This window comes from Macadamia integrifolia, chromosome 8, assembly GCF_013358625.1.
Source record: "Macadamia integrifolia cultivar HAES 741 chromosome 8, SCU_Mint_v3, whole genome shotgun sequence".
In the NCBI taxonomy this organism is placed as follows: Eukaryota; Viridiplantae; Streptophyta; class Magnoliopsida; order Proteales; family Proteaceae; genus Macadamia; species Macadamia integrifolia.
In genome coordinates this window covers 23,186,565-23,205,256 of record NC_056564.1, presented here as the reverse complement: position 1 = coordinate 23,205,256, position 18,692 = coordinate 23,186,565, and the positions used below count along the sequence as shown (strand labels likewise).

At 36.9% G+C, this 18,692-nt stretch overlaps 2 non-coding genes across 2 annotated transcripts; both read right to left on the bottom strand.

Moving 5' to 3' along the window:
* Nucleotides 1-1,123: 1,123 nt before the first annotated feature.
* Nucleotides 1,124-1,249, bottom strand: LOC122087784. Its single transcript, XR_006142855.1, has one exon. It is a non-coding gene; the product is annotated as a small nucleolar RNA snoR111 (small nucleolar RNA).
* Nucleotides 1,250-2,308: 1,059 nt separating this feature from the next.
* LOC122087766 lies at nucleotides 2,309-2,402 on the bottom strand. The gene has a single exon (XR_006142840.1). It is a non-coding gene; the product is annotated as a small nucleolar RNA Z221/R21b (small nucleolar RNA).
* Between the last annotated feature and the right edge of the window lie 16,290 nt (nucleotides 2,403-18,692).

Genomic DNA, 18,692 nt, shown 5'->3' with positions numbered 1-18,692 from the left:
CAGGGATAAAAATCGTTTGCAATTCCTTATCCGTGCAATACCCCCTTCAGATGGTGACACATGGATAAAATGATTTGAATGGTTCAAATTAATCTTACATTGATCTAACTTTAACTCATTGATTTGGAGTTAGATCAATATAGGATTAATCTGAGCCGTTCGAACCACTTTGTCCATGCGTCACCCTTTCAAGGGGGTATTGTACATAATTGTACAAGATTAGAATTGTACATGATTTTTATCCATTGTCCAGAGTCTTAAGGAGAAGAGAAGAGACCAAGGAATTGAGCGAGTATTCAAAGTTCCACATCAGGTGCAATGCCGTGCCCGCCATTGCTTTGAAGCTAATATATTACTCCATTTGTTTAGTCTTTTTTTCTGATTTTTGTCTTTTTTTGTCTTTTTTTGGCTGTGGTGAAGAGACTATAAGTTTTTCTTTTTTTTGGTAAGGGAACATTCCATTAAGTGACAAGAGGATGAATCTGAATTTGCTTGAGGCTATTACATGTTTCTCGCGGATTAACCTAACAGCATGTTCTTTATCTGACAACCCTCAGCCATCTCACCACCCAAAAAGAGTTCTCTTTCAGGAAAAGAGAAATGAAGGGGAAAGGGTAGGCTGAACTCGGATGTATACGCATTAAAACCTGAAAAGAGCTAAAGATTGGGATGTAAGAATCTGTAAATCTACAGTTTTCAACCCTTTGCCAGATACAAACCAATAATGATCAGTAATTTTCATAAATTGAAAAAATAATACACAGAAAGAGGGAAAAGGAAGAAAAGATGCAATGAAAACAAGCCTAATAAATCTGTGATAATCAATTTCTGTTGACAGGAAATATCACTGAAGCAGCGCGAGACTTCGGAGGACAAGAGGTTGAAATTTGGAGGGAGACGTAACCCAAGCAAGGAAACTCCCCCCTGAGAACCCCTCAGAGAACCGTATCTCATATCGTACTGAAAAAGCACTTGCCGTTATCGTGGCTGTGGATCCTCCCTCGTATCTCTTTTGGCCGTTACACACAATTTTTGGTTCAGACCCCGTAACAATTTGGTCCTGGTCCCTAGAGTTTTTTTTTTTAAAAACTCATCAAAATAAGAATGGAAAGACTAAAAGAAAATGTTGACGAGCAACAATCGAATCACCAGTCGAGGAATGGGCGACTGAAACGATATCTCGCCTACCATTTTATATTCCTCCGCTTCAATCATCGAGAGACAAATGTTTAGGCCTCCCATTCTATTGTTGACTCAGAAGATTGTCTTGCGTTTATCATCTTTGTCATTAACCACAAATAATGGTTTTGAACTTTTTGGGAGAAAACAGATGCTGATCTTTGCAAAATGATCTCATATGTGGTTTTTTTCAGAATAATTTGGAGAGCCGTTGTCCATTGGATCCGTTTGAACCTTACCCAGGTTTAAACCAGTCTCTTTTCATTTGTTTTGTTTTTCTTTTTGTGTGAACGATCGAAGGGTTTGTTACTGGTCAAGAACTGGGAAGTGGGAAGAAGAAATTTCCTCAAATCTTGAATTTTTTTTTTTTTTTATAATTTTTATCATTCACAAGTCTTTAATAGTGTATGAGCATTTACTGATGACACAACTTCAACGACGAAATCACGTAACCTGTGTATGAGGAGAAAGAGGCATTAATTATTGAAAGGGTCTTCATGATCAGAAGCAGGTTAATGAACAATTCTCTGAACCATGCTCAGAACCCTCTCTCCCCTTTTAATCCCAAGAATTTACAACATTATTTATTGGCAAATCAAAATAGAGGTTTGATAATTCCTGGGATCAAGTCTTTGAATCATGCCCTAAAGGCCTATCTCCTCCCATCCTGAAGACCTTGTAACAACCAACAAGTCCTTGGAAATCCTGTGTAAAAGTTATCAACTCCATCTAAAACAATAGAGGGTAAAAATCCACTTATTTTGTAATTATTATTTTAATTTAAAGCCATCTAAGAAATTGTATCCAAATAGATCTACGACATTGTTCAAAAAAAAAAAAAAATGGACTGGGAAGATCAAGGGTTGGTGGGAGAGAGGAGAACCATCAGTAACCAAGTTCATCCCCATGAGCATAAATCAAAAAGATTTACTGTATGGTCCGCATCGTGGTAGGCCATAAAGACCTCGTCACCTGGTTCCTCCTCACTCTCTTCCAAACAAGAGACCCAGAGACCAGAAGGCAAAGGCCACGGCCGTAATGTGAATAAGAGAACGAAAACAATGAATTTCAGATCCAGAAAAAAAAAACAATAATAAAAAAAATACCTACTGAGATCGAAAAGAGTGTTGGGCTCAGATATTATATGGGTTTGAGTCAATTTATCAACACTGATCGATATAATCGATATCAGAGTGGTGCATGACATTTCTTCGTCACAGCCCAAATTTTGAAATACACACACACATGAGAGAGAGAGAGAGAGAGAGAGAGAGAGAAGAAACCATAAAGGAGTGACACAGGTAACGCCGAGCAACAGAAGCAAAAGGCCCTGAGAAAAGTCGAAACGATAGAACAGAAGTATAAGGAATAGCTGAGGGTCTTGGATTCTACTGGGAGCTTCTTAAATACACAAATCCTGCACCCAAACCCTAATTCGCTTTCTCTGGGTTTGGGAAGTCAAATTTGCCCTCCATTTTAGAGGGGGTGGGGGAATTGGGCTGGGCTACCCCTAGCCCGATCTCATCCAGCCCCATTTTGGTACACATTGGCTGTGTTTCGCCTTTTCTGGACCTTAGGCTACTGGATAAGGACCAAGGTAATAAAATCATGGTATTAAGTATCGTATCGCACTGCTTATACCGATACTAATAGCAATACAGATCAGCTTGACCAGGTCGTATCCAGATCAAAATACCACCTTTTATAAGAAAAATCTATTTTTTTTGGCCGATTCAACCGTTTGTATCCATAGTCCATACCCATATCAGTATGTCTCCAGCAATACCGATACTGACCATGAGACTGCTTTTAGCCTGGCCTGTGGTTAATCTCGTATGCATAAATACGTAAAATATGGTATATTTATGTACATGTAAATGAGCTCGGTTCTCCTGCACATATGGTGCTTGTTCACATCTGTGGAAGACAATGGCATTTATGTCAACAAATAGGAGAGAGATCTCCAGTGGAGATCCGAGAGAATAGGGAAACAGGTGATTGACACAGCTATAACGACTTAAAAAGGAATTGCGCCATTTTTTTTAAGGAAATTAAAACTACATTTGGTTATAAGGGAAATTAAGGGGGAAGGGATACAAAATTTTCGAATCTTCAAAAAAAATCTGATAAGATAAAAGCACTCGTGAAAATCCACCAAGAAATTCTAGGGTGTTCAATGAAAAGCATCTTTCTTTTTTTTTTTTTTTTTTTTTTTTTTTTTTTTTAAATAACTTAACTTAAGGGGAGATGTTCCACATGGCGTTATGAGTGCAATTTTCCACCAATAAACATCGTGGCGTACGGATCATTCAATAGAGGGGCATTTCATTTCATGGGTGGAATGTGAAAGGGTGTATAAAAGAATCTGCAAATGGCTTCACTAATTTAAAATCCATTGCCTTATGAGCTTTCCATTTGTTTAGGTTACCTACCAGTCTTCTAGCTCTTTTTTTCTCTTCCTGGCCTATTGCATAGATGTTCACTAAATGTTTGCCTGAAACTTGATGACACTACAATTTATAGTTTTGATGAGAGATATTGGAGTAACCATACCGTTGCTTCACAAAAGCCACTATGGTTGTCTGTAGAATAATTAAAAAAAGAAAAGAAGGGTAAAATAGGGTTGAGGTTTTCTGATCGGACGCCTCATATAGGAATCTTGTGAGGGGTGTCTTTTGGACCGTTGGCTTTGGAAGTCATTGTCCTAAAGTGTTGATTTGGAATAAGTAGTATATATGATAATACACATGAATATTGCTACCTATTGAATGTGTTAAATTCCAACGGCTAAAGCTAAACCCTCAAATATTCTCTCTTTCTTCCATCTGCAAGATCCATCTCTGTTTGTTCATAGTCGCTCCGGTGGCTTTGTCTCTGAATATTGCTACCAGTCAAATGTGTTAAATTCATGTCTATCAATTATGGTCTCGAAACAAAAGAGAGAATCCACACCATTAAAATAAAAAAAAAGAAGCAGAATAATCAACATACCATGTCAGTACAACCCGACCTTACAGAGGAAATAGAGAGCAGATTGAGAGAGGATTAATAGAAACCAGAATATGCATTTTACTTCACTTTCATGCTTTCAGATAAGAGAAGGAAGATCGATTGAAAAGAGAGAGAGGTTTGGAGAAACCAAAATACGCCTTTTGCTTCACATTTGGATACCTATCAAGTAAAAGACGAAAGATTGATTAGAAAGAGAAAGAGGATCCAGAGATCTACGGTTTTCAAATTCAAAATATAATTGAAAAAAATTGATTGCAAATCGATGGCAAGGAGAAAAGAAAGAAAGACAAACAAGTTTGAAAATGGTACAAAATCAATGTGCAAAATTGATTTTTTTGGCTCTTACCTGAGTGCCTATTTGAGAATTACCGCATCACATAAGCTATCTAAACGAAGCCTTGTGTGATTTAGACCATGAGATTAGAATATTAAAGCATGTGATGTGCTAAATCTAAAATTTGAGAACCATTTGGATTAGTGGGTAGATGTTGATTTTCAATTGGGGTTTATTATGCCTAATTTAGGAATTTAATATCCCAATTTTTTCATATCAATTTAAATCCAAACTAGTAATATAGTTGAAAATCATGGAAGGATTTTAATGACCCAATGTTTTCATATGAATTTGAGGGTGTCGTAATCCAATTAGGGAATTTCAGGTCAATTAGATAATCTAATCATGGATTTAATTATTTTATCACCAAAAGCAAATTTTAGTAAACATGCGAATAAACCAGCAAGATTGCTAACCGTTTAAAACCGTGAAATCGAAATAGTTTACAACCGTGAAATCAAAACCGTTTAAAACCTTGAAATCGTGAAATTGAAACCGTTTAAAACCGTGAAACGAAAATCGTTTAAAACCGTGGAAATCGAAGCTGTTTACTAGTTGGTTGCGATTTCAGAAAGTGCAACCGTTTAGTAAATGGTGCGGTTATGGTTTCATCCAAAATATATGTCAACCAAACCGAACTGATTAACACCCTTAAGTTCAGGTGTATCGATATCCAATTAATAAATTTGTCAAATCCAAAGAAATGATCATCCGATCAGTAAGATATCCAATTATGGATTTAGTTATCAGTATCAACATCGTTATCAGTCTCAGATGATATCGATATGATCCTTATCAATATCGTGAAAGGATTAGTGCGTATTGTTCTTTACCGATACTGATACGATGCGGCCAATGCTATAGTATAAACAATGCATCCAACTAACAATAAGAAATAATTAAGTAAAAAATGATCGATGTATTATTAAAGATTTGACAAGGTTTGAATAACGATGAAAACAACTAAAATAACTATGAGACATGATGCAACCTGCTCAGAAGACAACAACCGAGTTTTGATGTAGGCTTAGTGGTATTATCAAATAGCAACCGTGGAAACCGAAACCGTTTACTAAATGGTTGTGGCTTCAAAAAGTGCAACTGTTTAGTAAATAGTGCAATTATGGTTTTAGCAAAAATATATGTCAACCGAACCAAAGCGAACTGATTAACACCCTTAAGTTCAGGGGGGAATACAATTGCCAATTATGATTCCAATAAATAAGAAAAACAAGGCAAACAACAGGGAGATCCCTCCACACAATACGTTTAGAGGGTTTATTTCCATCTGAAGGAATCTCATCCACGAACTCCATGTGTGAAACTATCAGCCTTTTTTCCCCAACTTGTTGATCCATTCTTTCAGTGTGTCAACTCTGTCCGCAATGTCAAAGCGAAAACATTAATGCGTAGCTTAAGGATTTAAAATATTTTGTTATAGGTAATAGTATAGCAAATTAGCGTTTGAATATTTGCAATACATAATAGAAACAGAGACAGACAGAAACAGAAAAGGGAGAGACTACATTGTTTGGATCTGGGAGACTCCTTTGAAGCACTATTTTATTCATTGCATTGCATGAAACCAAATCATGCCTCCCCACATGATCATCCATGATCTATAAGAGTCAAAAATAGAAACAAGAAACAATGAGATTAACTTATGTTAAGAGTCAAACATCCATGATCTATTCATCCATTGAATGCATCAAATCTGTTAATCAACTTCCATTCTCACAAGTTACAATCTAATGAAATGAAAATTATCAAAAATTCCAAATGCAACCCCGCATCATACATGTCATAAAGAAATTGACCGCCCCTTTCATTCACAAATTTCAAAGGGACATGCCTTGGAAAATTTTGATTTGTTTGCATTTCATTTGTTGAGAACAGGTCAATAGTTTTCCATCCTTGACAGAGAAGACTGAGGAGGCCCTGTGCTGGTCTTTCAACGATATGGAATGAATGGTTTCTTTTAGGACATGGAGGATGTTACCCTTCTTACTCTTCATCAGATTCAACTTCATTAAGGCAGCAACCTTCTTTCATGTAATGAATAGTTTTGTAATCTCTTGATTGCATTTGTTTGCGTTGTTTTCCATTTCTCTGTGGTTGTCCATCTTGTCTACCTCTCTATTACTACAGTGCAAGAATAGAAACAAGAAACAATGAGATTAACTTATTACTACTTTCTAAAAAACTCACTATGGTAGGTGGAATACAAATATTTCGTATCTAAGCATTGTCTAGGAAACTGATTAACTTAACCACTTACATGTGTTAAAATTCTAATATTTTCTAGGATAGTTTTACTTTAGACCCCTACATTCATTCATAGGCGTAAAAAACACTAGAAATCATAGATTCTTTGTACTAACTACTAAGAGAACTTCTATGGTAAAAAAATATAAAGAAGTAGAGATGAGCTGGATCTATCATGGTTTCCCTAAATTGAGACCTAGAATCTCCGATTCACCCAGTTTAAGCCATCAAACAAGCAGAGGTTTGCCGAATTCTAAGAAAATGTGAAGTTCTAAAAGAGCTTTATGTCAATATCTATCTCATTAGCTACAATATTTAATATGCTAGGTGCCAATAACAGAAGAAGTTCATTGAAGGCTACTTCAGTTCCGATGTCCTACCCCAAAGAACTGGAAAGAAATTAAAATTGAAATGAAAAGAAAATTATCACCACATACCAAGGGGTTGATCTTGTAAGAATCACTGCCAAGCTTGTTCATGGAATCCCTCATGCAAGCAAGGTCAACCACTGATGGTATACCAGTAAAATTCTAACCAACAAAATGTAGGACAAAGAATTGTAACAAATTAAAATTACTGTGCTGCTACTACTTCAAAAAACAAAACTACTATGTAATTAGCGCAATGCAAACAGCCTCTTGACATTCTCGACAGATTTTAAAGATTTGAATATGGAAGTGCATTTACTCAACTTATAGAGGCAGCAATTTATCTCAACTTATAGAGGCACAGTGCATTTACTCAAAATCATCAATGGATAATTCATATTTGTGAATTAGTGTCAAACCAAATACAAAAAAGAAGCATCAATAACTCAACACAATATGCCTAGGTAGAGCTCTTCACTATTTCTTAAGCCTGAACAGAGCTTCAAAATCTAATATCTTTAATCAATTGAAAGCTGAAAGCAGCAATTTTTTTTTATAATAATAATCAAGAATTTTGTTACAGAGAGTCAGAGAAAGTGAAAGAGCAACACATAGTACAATAACAACGACAAAGATCCTGTTTACAAAAATAGCCCATTTACAAAAAAGCAACACTCAATTGTAGGAACCTGTTAGAGACAATCCACATTATACCTGTTAGCTACTACTATTGTTGAGCATGGAGATTATCACCAGCTACACACAAGGACTTGATATTTGACAACAAAACCTCTTAGATGTAAAAATGAATATCAAGTATTCAAGGAAATTCTCCCCAATGATGAAAGCATAAAATGTTGAAGATAATATACTAGATTAATTTTCGACTGAAATAGCTTTCAAATACATAATCATGTCTAACCAAAAAGATAGACTTCCTTTAGGAAAATCCAATACCAGGCCCAAGTGATGAATATGCGTGAGAACCTTCAATTCCGTAAGAAGAAAAAAGCCTTGAAATCTCTATAATAATAGTTAAAAATAAGAAAGATAGTGCTTTCCAGCCAGTTCATGGCAAAGGAACTGATTGATCCAATCTTCCAAGCTATAACTCATATCCAGCATAAGTATAGAGCCGGTGACTGAACTTGTATTTAACAAGGGAATATACATAATAATCACAGATTGTGCAGATATAAGCATGATCTTCTGAATCCAACAATGGGCTACATTCTCCATTAGAATATATCAAAAAAGTAGAATATGCGGCAGCATTCCAACCAGGATTGATACAGGAAAAGAGCATTTCCAATACTTTTGCAAGAGGGAGAAGAGCCAGGCCCAACTTGTTAGGGGCTGACTCCAGTAAAACTGTGGCCTTAACTTAGCTAGTATTTATTTAACTTAAGTTGTTTATTTAAATAAGACTTCCCCTCACTTTGCGTGAGGAGGATCCCTTTTCTGATTATGTTTCTTCATGTTGCTTAACAATAGGAGTTACTTTCCTAGTCAGATTAGGATTAGTCTTTAGTTTTCTCTTTAAAAAGATTGTTTAAAGATTGTAATGGCCATTGGTTCAGACAAGATTAAAGATTAGTAAAAGTTTTGAGTTATTCCATGGAGCTGAGTTTATTCAGTCATGGGTGGGAAACCTTGGTGAAAAGCTGATCCTGTTTGGTGGGAAGCCTTATCTATCTATCCTTCTTTCTTTGTTCTGTTTTATTCGCTGGCAAGGTACTGGTTTAATCCTCTTTTGGTTGATCTTGCTGGATAATAAATTCTCTGATTTGACTCAATAGCATCATATTTCAATCCATTAATGATCCTTTTAATTTGCTTTGTTGTTACACATTATTAAAACTCCACATTCAAAGTCTGTGGTCAACCTGTTTTCCCTCCTATTTCCTGTATGATCTCTTAAATCAACTGCAATTGATTTATTCATTGGATCAGGTTGAAACTTGGAGGCATTCAAGGCCTCCCCCTAAAGAGACCTTCGACCAGAGTTTAGTGGGGATTTGATTCTATCATAAATCTCCTAAGTTTCACTGTTTTGAGATTCAGATCTGAATATCCTTTAATTACTTTAAATTTGGCAATTAATTATGACCCATATTTTTGGAGATTGAATATCCCATTCCTGGACTTTGTGTTTTAGATTTTTTTTTTTTTTAGTTACTTTCAATCTGTTGATTGAATCAATACTATCTTATGAAGACCTCAAAATTCGTGTGTACTCCCAAGAATTGTCTGAAAGACTGCAATATCTCAGCTTTATCATTCCGGAAAACTCCACCCGCTAAGCCGAATAGTTAGACTATAAATGAAGGCCCATAATTACTAAGCCGAAAAGAAACAAATATTTTACTCTCTTATGAACTTACAAAAATAACATCGATCTTGTATTGGAGGCAAACAATCAGAAAACTACACCATAGAGGAACATGAGGATTCAAATCCAAAAAGAAGACAAAGGGCTAACCTTCCAATAGCTGAAAATATGTACGGGGCATTCATAATGTAATATGTATCCGTCTTGTCTGGATAGTTTAGATCATCAACAGTAGATATAGACAGCAATGTAGCTGCATTAGCAGATGATCTACAGTAACATGAAACAAACACTGAAGCAACTAATCAAACAGGTTAAGGCAGGAGCATGCCTACGTAGAAAATAATTATCCAAAAAAAATGTTCACTATGAATAAGGGAGACTTCGATTTTTGACCAATTAACTCTGACTATAGAAATGCACATGAACAAAGATAAATAATGAAGAATCATAGAATGAAACAAGAAGAAAATAATGTGGAAATATACTTGTAACAGTTTTTCAAGAACTAATATTAATTTTCCACACATTTTTGCCCTTAATTTCTCTTGGACAGAATAGTAACGGAAAGGTTATAAATGGTCATCTCACTTATACTCCTTGAAAATTTTGGAAACACTCATTTCCCGCTAGAAAATGTGCTCGTGGACTATAAGGTCACTTCATTGGGCTGCCCCTAGTCATTGACAGTGAAGAGGGCATAGCCAACTGTTGAGGCTTTCCTTCCTCCGATAACAGTTCTGTTAATATGTCATTTTCTAAGAGGAGCTGTGGTTGGAATTAAGGTTTCGAAGAGGACAAGCACATCTCCTGTCTGAATTAAGTCAATCAACAATCGATAAACCCATTCTTCCCATGGCATTCAAATGGATGAAGACTAATTTTGACTTTCCTCTGTCTTTGGACAGGTCTATAATCTTCTTTCCTCTCCCCTCATCTAAAGAATCATTATAGAATGTACCAACCCAGCTTTCTATCTTGTAGATCTCAATAACTAGAGACGAAGTCTGAAATGGCATTGTTGCTTCGCAATACCTGAAAACCGTATCTGACTCGTATAATGTTGCAACCCAATGGTAGATTAATCTAACACCAACCTCTACAACTAAATGGAGGCTTCTCAAGCTCATGTCCAAATCAACCAGGTTAACGCCAACAAAGTCATCAACATAAGAATAGTCATAGCACACTTCTTATGCAGAAATTAGGGGAGCTAAAGTTTTCTCAGCAACTTGAGCACTCAGGGGAATGGTAAATGAAAGGGACTATTTCCCTCAAGATCGAAGTACCTTAGTTTTCCACTATCACTGAGATTTTATATATCAAAATCATTTCAGAAAGCAACTGAAGGGTGGAACATGGGTGGGGTTAAAAAAGAATCAACTGACCCAACTCATCCAACCTAGTACTGATGGATTAACCCATAAAGATGACGGACAACACTTCATACAAAGCCAGTTCATATCTAGACTAGTACTGATGGATTAGCCCATAAAAAATCATTGAATCATAAGTGGCCATGAGCAAGGTAACCACCCAGTGCCACCCAGCTGACATGGATCAGATATCCTACAAACATTATGCGCAAGTAAAATTGGGAGTTGGGAAGAAGAAAGAATATATCAAATAGGCAATATTATTAAAAAAAAAAATTCTCCACTTTCTGAGGGATTCAGCCTGAGAAACCAAGGATTTTAAGATTGGAACCCATGTTAAAATCCTTCAAGAATCAAAGGGAAGTTTTTTCATTTAAAAATTTTAAAGACTTATCTCTGACAGTCCTACTAAGACAATCAGGCTGTGAAATTTTAAGCAGCCTCATTGACTTCTACATGTTCCTCCCCCGTTGAATGCTATGAAATGAAGCCCAAAAAGTGAGTTTTTCAGTACACGGGAATGGACTTTGAAGTTTGAATAGGAGAATCCCATTCCAACACTAGCAACCTGTATCACCACAACTCACTGGAAGGGGAATCCATGATAATTTTTCCGAGACGGTTTATTCATCATGCAAACCAGCAAACAAAAAATTAGAAGATCGATCGTCATTGTGGAAACAAGAATCAAACACAAAGAAGAACAAACTAAACCACACGCATGCCAAAGTTATAAAGCATCCAAACTCAAGATTAGAAGATCGATCGTCATTGTGGAACCAAGAGTCAGAATTTTCAAAACCAAATCAACTACATCTACCGGTAAAAAGGAGAAAACAAAGAAAATAAAGAGAGAAAAAGAGGAGTCGCCTAAGCGAGACCGGAGTGCATAGGGTTAGTGTTTGCGAAGCAAACCAAATCGCTTCCTGCCGTTGCAATCAAGCTTAACAGACATCCAACTTGAAGATCCAACAAGGATTGGAAGAAGCCCCCACGCTAGGGAAAGCCTCGCGAGAAATCGAAGAGAAAAACGAAGCCTTGCCAAGCAGGGAGAAGACGAACCCAAAAAACTAGTAGCAGAAACGGCCGGAAAGGTCCGGGAGCATTGTATGTGTTTGGATTGTACTTATGATCGTATTTTTCTCCCAACGTATATGGGCGGCGTATGAAATCAATGAAGGATTGAGATTTATTGATGCCAATCCTATAGATAGAATTACTCCCGACCACCAATACAGTTTGCTGTGGTGCCGATCAGAAAAACTTTTGCCTATAAGTATTATCCAAAATATATTTTTATGAAAACTATATCTATTCTAAACCTTGGATTTCATGGTGTTTTGTCATTAAATATCTGATTTCTACAAACTCAATGTTATGTAAATGAGAGAATGAAGGAACAAATTGAATTTTGTTCCGTGATTTCCATTATATGTTCATAATAGAATTTTTTAAATGGAGCATTGATTAAACAATCTTAGTTACTAATATTATATATCACATTATTATGATTGCATAGAGTAATATATTATGTGCATTACATGATTCATATATCACATGAGTTTTTGTCTGTGAATATTTTTTTAAACACTAATTCACATAAATCTAATGTTTTGATGTAGGAGATGTGTTGTTGTGGTAATTATGTTTTACATTATCGGCCTTGATTGAGGAGTGATATAAGATTTTCTTAATCATTGATTTTTTATTTGTAGTTGTTGTTTTGATGACTTTTAGAAAAATTGACACTGATTTGGTAGGTGGTAAAATAGTTGACGGTAAATATAGGTCATAATTGAGAGATATCCATAGGATATTATCAATAAATTTAACGCTAAATAAGGAGGGGAGATGGGGACGAGAAGCAACGTCTAATGATTTGGAGTTTGCAAGAGATGCTGGAAATCCGCCTGACCAAGGACGCCAATCCCTCTTAACGGAGTTTTGGCAGTCTCTTCGCTGCCATGAGAATCAGCCTAAAGTGGTTGTGGAACCTGTTACTGATGGGGCAGTGCCAACTACGGTTAGCGATTCTGAGATTGTGGTTGAAGGTATTACCACAAATAAGATATCCTACTCTACAGCCATGGGAGTTGGGCTGCCGAAGATTGATGATTTGCCTAAACCAATTCAAGTTGGCTCATTGACTACAGTCGTCATCCCACAAGAGGCTTACGAGGAATGCATAGAGAGGTTTCGGTTTGCTTTAATTGGGAAAACAAATTTCATATTTGTCTCCATGAACGATATTCGGAGGGAAACCAGAGAATCATTGTCTTTGAAGGGTAGGTTTTCTTTGCTCCAATGGGAAAAGGTTTTTTCCTTCTTCAATTTGAGCTAGGGTCAGACATGATTTGATATGGAAAAGGAGTTCCATCAAAGTTGGAAGCCAGATCATAAGGCTACAACAATGGAGATGAGACTTTAGTATTCATGATAAACCAGTTGTAACGAAGATGGTTTGGATTCATTTCCCAAACCTCCCTCTTGAATATTGGCATGAAAAAGTCATGTTCACCATGGCAAAAGCTGCTGGACGTCGAAGAACTCGCGAAGCTTCCATGTGAAGTTTTGCTAGAGTCTAGGATGGTTGGATGCACTGAAGAAATCTAGGTGGAGAGACGACAACCTGGCTCAGAAGATTCCAAATTTATGGATAATGTGGAAAAATGACATGCAAAAGCCACATGTAGTTTCTTCTACAGACCAGCAGGTTTCTTTGAGGATGAGGTGGAGAGGCTCAGAAGTTTTTATCACAGCAGTTCATGAGAGCAGTTTCTGAGCTCAACGTCAGGATTTGTGGCTTGACTTAGCAGTGATGTCTTCTCAAGTAGGGCCATGGATGGTGTGTGGCGATTTCAATGTCTCCCTTGCCTCTCATGAAAAGAAAGGCCCTGGAAATTTCAGCTTAGGCTCTGTGACTGAATTTGATGCTATGGTGGAGGCTTGCTCATTGTTCCAGGTTCCCTCTCATGGAAGAAAATTAACCTGGTCAAATAACCGATAAAAAAGTAATGTCCTTTCTGTATTGGATAGAAGTTTTTGTAATGAGTGCTGGCTTAATTTATTCCTGGACTGCTCTCAAACAGTTTTTCCTTGAGTGTGCTCTGATCAGTCCCCGATAATGATCTGTTCTTAGGCGGTCCCAATTAAGGCCACCAAATTGCCCTTTTCGCTTTCATAAATTCTGAATGGAGTATGTCTATTTCTTACAGGTTGTAAAAGATTCCTGGGATCATCCCATCTCTAGAAGTGCTATTTTTGTGTTGTCACAAAAGCTTAAGAGGTTAAAGCCTACCCTGCTAGCTTGGTCTCGAGTAACATTCCCAAATTTTGAGATTGAACTTGTCGAGGCTAAGGAGGCTCTAGTGGCTGTTCAAGAGAAAATAGAAGAGAAGGGGCTTGATGATACTCTTTTTAGCTTAGAGGCTAATGCAAAAACTAGGTACTTAAACACTCTGCAAAATCATGAGAAACTATGGGCTGAAAAATCTAGATTACGATGGATTAAGGAAGGAGATAGGAACGCAAAGTTCTTTCAGATTTATACTAAGATAAAGAGAGCTAAGAACACTATCCATCACCTAGAGTCAATTGATGGAACTGTTCTTCAGGATCGAGAGAAGATTGCAAAGTACATGGAAAGCTACTTCGAAGACTTTCAGAAATCAAAGCCTTTAGTGGAGCATTCATAATTAATGGACTTCATTCCTAAATTAATTGATGAAGTTGATTTGTTATCTCTTGATCTGATCCCAGGTGAGGTAGAAATAAAGAAAGGCAATTTGGGACCTTGACCCAGAAAGCACACCCGGACCAGATGGGTTCTCAGGTTCTTTTTTTAAAAGCTGCCGGGAAATACTTTCTCATGACTTTTGCAATGCTATGAGAAGTTTTTTATTACTGGTGTTTTACCAAGGGGAGTCAATAACAACTACCTAGCGCTGATCCCAAAAGCTTATGCAGCTGAGACCTTGGACATATTCAGACCTCATTGCATGGGGAATTTCTTCTGCAAAATCATATAAAAAATTCTGCCCATAAGAATGTCGCATCTTCTTCCTCGCCTTGTCTCGGAATAGCAAGGTGCTTTTCAAAAAGGGAAATTGATTCAGCCAAATATTTGTATAGCGTCTGAACTAGAAAATCTGATGTTCTCAACATCTAGAGGTGGTGGCTTGGGCGTCAAAATCGACATTCAAAAAGCATTCAACACTCTATCATGGGATTTTTTGTTTCAAGTACTTCATAAATTTGAATTCTCTGAGACTTAGATTAAGTGGATTTCTCAAATTTTGTCTTCTGCCAAAATATCCATTCTTCTCAATGGTGGCTCTATTGGATATTTTGGGGTGGAGAGGGGTCTTCGCCAAGGCGATCCTATGTCCCCTATCCTTTTTATCTTAGCCGAGGAAGTATTCTATAGAAGTTTGAGAAGGGTCAATTGGCTAGCTGGAAAGGGAAAACATTGTCAATGGCAGGAAGAGCTTAGCTGATTCGGTCTGTTATTCTAGGCATGCCAGTTCATAGTTTCTCCGTGTAATGGTGGCCAGCTTCTCTTATTTCATTAGCTGAAAAATGGATGCGGAATTTTTTATGGACGGGAGATGTGGATTCCTCTAAGGCAATCTCAGTTAGCTGGGATATGGTATGTAGGCCTAGAGATGAAGGAGGTCTTTCTATTCGTCCTCTTCGTGATATAAATAATGTGCTCCTTTGTAAATAGGTTTGGCAGGTCAAGCATAGTTCATCAGCTATTAGTAGGTTCTTCAGAGCTAGGTTCATAGCAAGTAATGGCACGATGGAGAAATCCTACAAAGCTTCTTCTATCTGGCCTAGGATAATGAGGTCTCAGAATTTCATGGCAAGTAAAGAAAGATGGGTTGTTAGCAATGGTAGATCTATCAATTTTTTGAAAGATAGATGGTGAGGTGATTTTTCAATAATGGTGAAATCTGATTTGGATGATAATTTTTTTACAGAAGCAAACACAAAAGTTTCTAATTTCATATTAAATAATCAGGGTCATTTCCAAGGGTCAGATCAATTTTTTTCCGAAACTTCATTGAGTTAGCTACCTCAGATCGTCTTCCTCAATATTCCATTGAGGATAGATGCACCTAGAGTTGTTCATTCACTGAGGTGTTTACCACTTTTTCTACTTGGGAAGAAATCAGAAAGAGAAATCCAAAAATTCTATGGAAGACAATTATATGGGGTAAGCAACTACAGCCTCGGCAAGCTAATTTTGGTTGGAGATCATTGGTCCATGGGAAAATCCCAACAGATGATAAAGTTCATGCTAAGGGAGTTTTACAAACTTCAAAGTGTAGTCTGTGTGGGATATATGAAGAGTCCTTCCTTCATCTTTTTCTTGACTGCAGTTATTCTTTGGAGATCTAGAAATGATTTGTGGCATGCTTTGGGATTCGTTGGTGTAGACAAGATTCTATCCTTGACTTGGTGATTTGGTGGAAGAAGAAAGCTCTAATTCTAGCGTTGAAAGATCCTTGGACTGCAGGGTTCATCATAGTGGCGCACAACATCTGGAGGGAGAGGAATGGGAGGCGGTATGATAATAAGAGCAAGCTCATGGGTCAAGTTTTTTATGTGATTGTCAGAGAATTGAATGAATGCAATCTTAATATGAAAGGTACTATTCGATGCTCCAATGATCTAGTTTACTGCAGAAATCTGGGATTGCAAGGTCTCTCAAAGGAAAAAATTCCTATCCTTGAAGTACATTGGTGCGCTCCCATAGTTAGCTGGTAAAAATTGAACGTCGATGGTTGTTCATTGGGTAACCCAAGACGAGCTGGTGCAGCAGATACTCTTCGAGACCACAAGGAAGTCATTGTTGACGCTTTTAATATATTCCTCAGAATAAAATCAAATTATATGGCTGAATTCAAAGGGCTAGTGAAAGGAATATGGTGAGCAAAAATTAGTGGAGTTGAGGTTCTATGGATTAAGACTGATTCAGAGTTAGTAGTGGCAGCGGTGCAGGCTAATATCATTCCGTAGTTTATCAACGCAAGAGTGGAGTGCAATTTATCACTATCTTCAAGTTGTCTCATAGAAGTTAATGCATTTTTTCAGAGAAGCTAATGTCATTGTTGATTTCCTTGCTAAAGCAACAGCTAAATCAGGTTTGCCGGAAACTTCTCCAAATCTTCCATACCATATTCAATAAGAGGCAGTTAGGGATGCTCAAGATCGACCTCGATATCGGTTTTGTTGGTGGCTATTGAGTGCCGCAACTGATGGCAATGCCGAAGGCGAGGGTTTTAGCTATTCAATTTTTTTTTATATGTATTCTCTTCATTTTTTTAATACAAATTTGGATTTTTAGTGATATATATATATATATAACTAATTTCATGTTCACATAGAGACTGCTAGGGTGGAATGAAAGTATTGATCACACTTGAATTATGAACTTGTTTGTATTTAAATATATTTTTCATTCTTGGATGACTTTATTTTTTTGTCTCGCCTTATCAACATTGGCATTATAATGTTGAGGTGATGATTGATTCATTGGACTTTTCATTAGTGGAACTGTGGACTACTAGATGGTGCAACCTACCCTCGGCATGATCTACCAATTATCACTTGACCTTCGGGAGGTATGACTTGGTCTTTGAGAGGTTGGACACTAGATAGCTTCTATGAGTTTCTATATGTTGAGAGGAGGCAATGTGGTACTATGACACATTTGCCATTCATAGATGATATTATGGATTCGTTGTTTAATTTCTTTTGGGGCATCATATGTACTTATGCGACAATATAAATGTAGCAATGTAAATATGTGTGGTATACTTGTTCTTTTGTTTTCTTGAAACTTTTTATATTATACTATATATGTCTTACATGTTTTGGTTGTATGATCATGATTTTAAACATGTTTAGTGTTGTGGTTCTTTACTAAATTTTTTTCCAGAGACTTATGGAGGACTTTGGTGAGGACTATTATGGAGATGATGTGAATGTTGAGCATATTGTTGATTAACAGGAGGATATTGCTTATGGATTTGAAGAAGACAAATGATTTTTATTTTTAGATGATGTACACTTCGTTTAGACTTTGAAGACGTAATTTATTTCAACATCTCTCTCTCTCTCTCTCTTGTAATTATACATTCTTGTTAGTCATCTTCCTGATAGGTTGACAGCAAACATTTCAAATTTAATTAATGAAGGAATATGGGATTTACCGCAGGTTGCTTCTCCGGACTTGAGAGCTATTTGTGAGAGTATTAAAGCCATTCCTCTTCCTTTAACCGAATCAAAGGACAAAAAAGTTTGGACTTTAACTGAATCGGGTGCTTTCTCGGTTACTTCTGTATGGGAAGTCATTCGAGAAAAATCCCCTTCTCAAAATTGGTCAAGTTTAATTTGGCTTAAGGGGCTGCATCCTAGAACCTCTATTTTTGGCTAGAGATTAGCCAATAGGTGTTTGCCAACTGATGATAAAGTTGCTAGGTGTGGAGTTCCAATGGTGTCTCGTTGCCATTTCTGCTCTAAGCATGAAGAATCTCTAAATCACATTTTCTTAGATTGTGATTTTGCAAAAAAAAAAGTATGGATCGAATTGATGAGCTTCTTCAATCAACGATGGTGTGGCTTTCCATCTATTGAAGAAATTTTTTCATGGTGGAGGAGAAAATCCAAGGTGGTGAGCTTGGGGAAGGTGTGGTTGGCTGCGGTCATATGGTCCCTTATCATCTTTGGATGGAAAGAAATAAACGCCGATATGATTCTACACCTTGATATGCTTCTTTGGTTGTAAAGGCTATTATTGGTGCACTGAAAGATTTTTC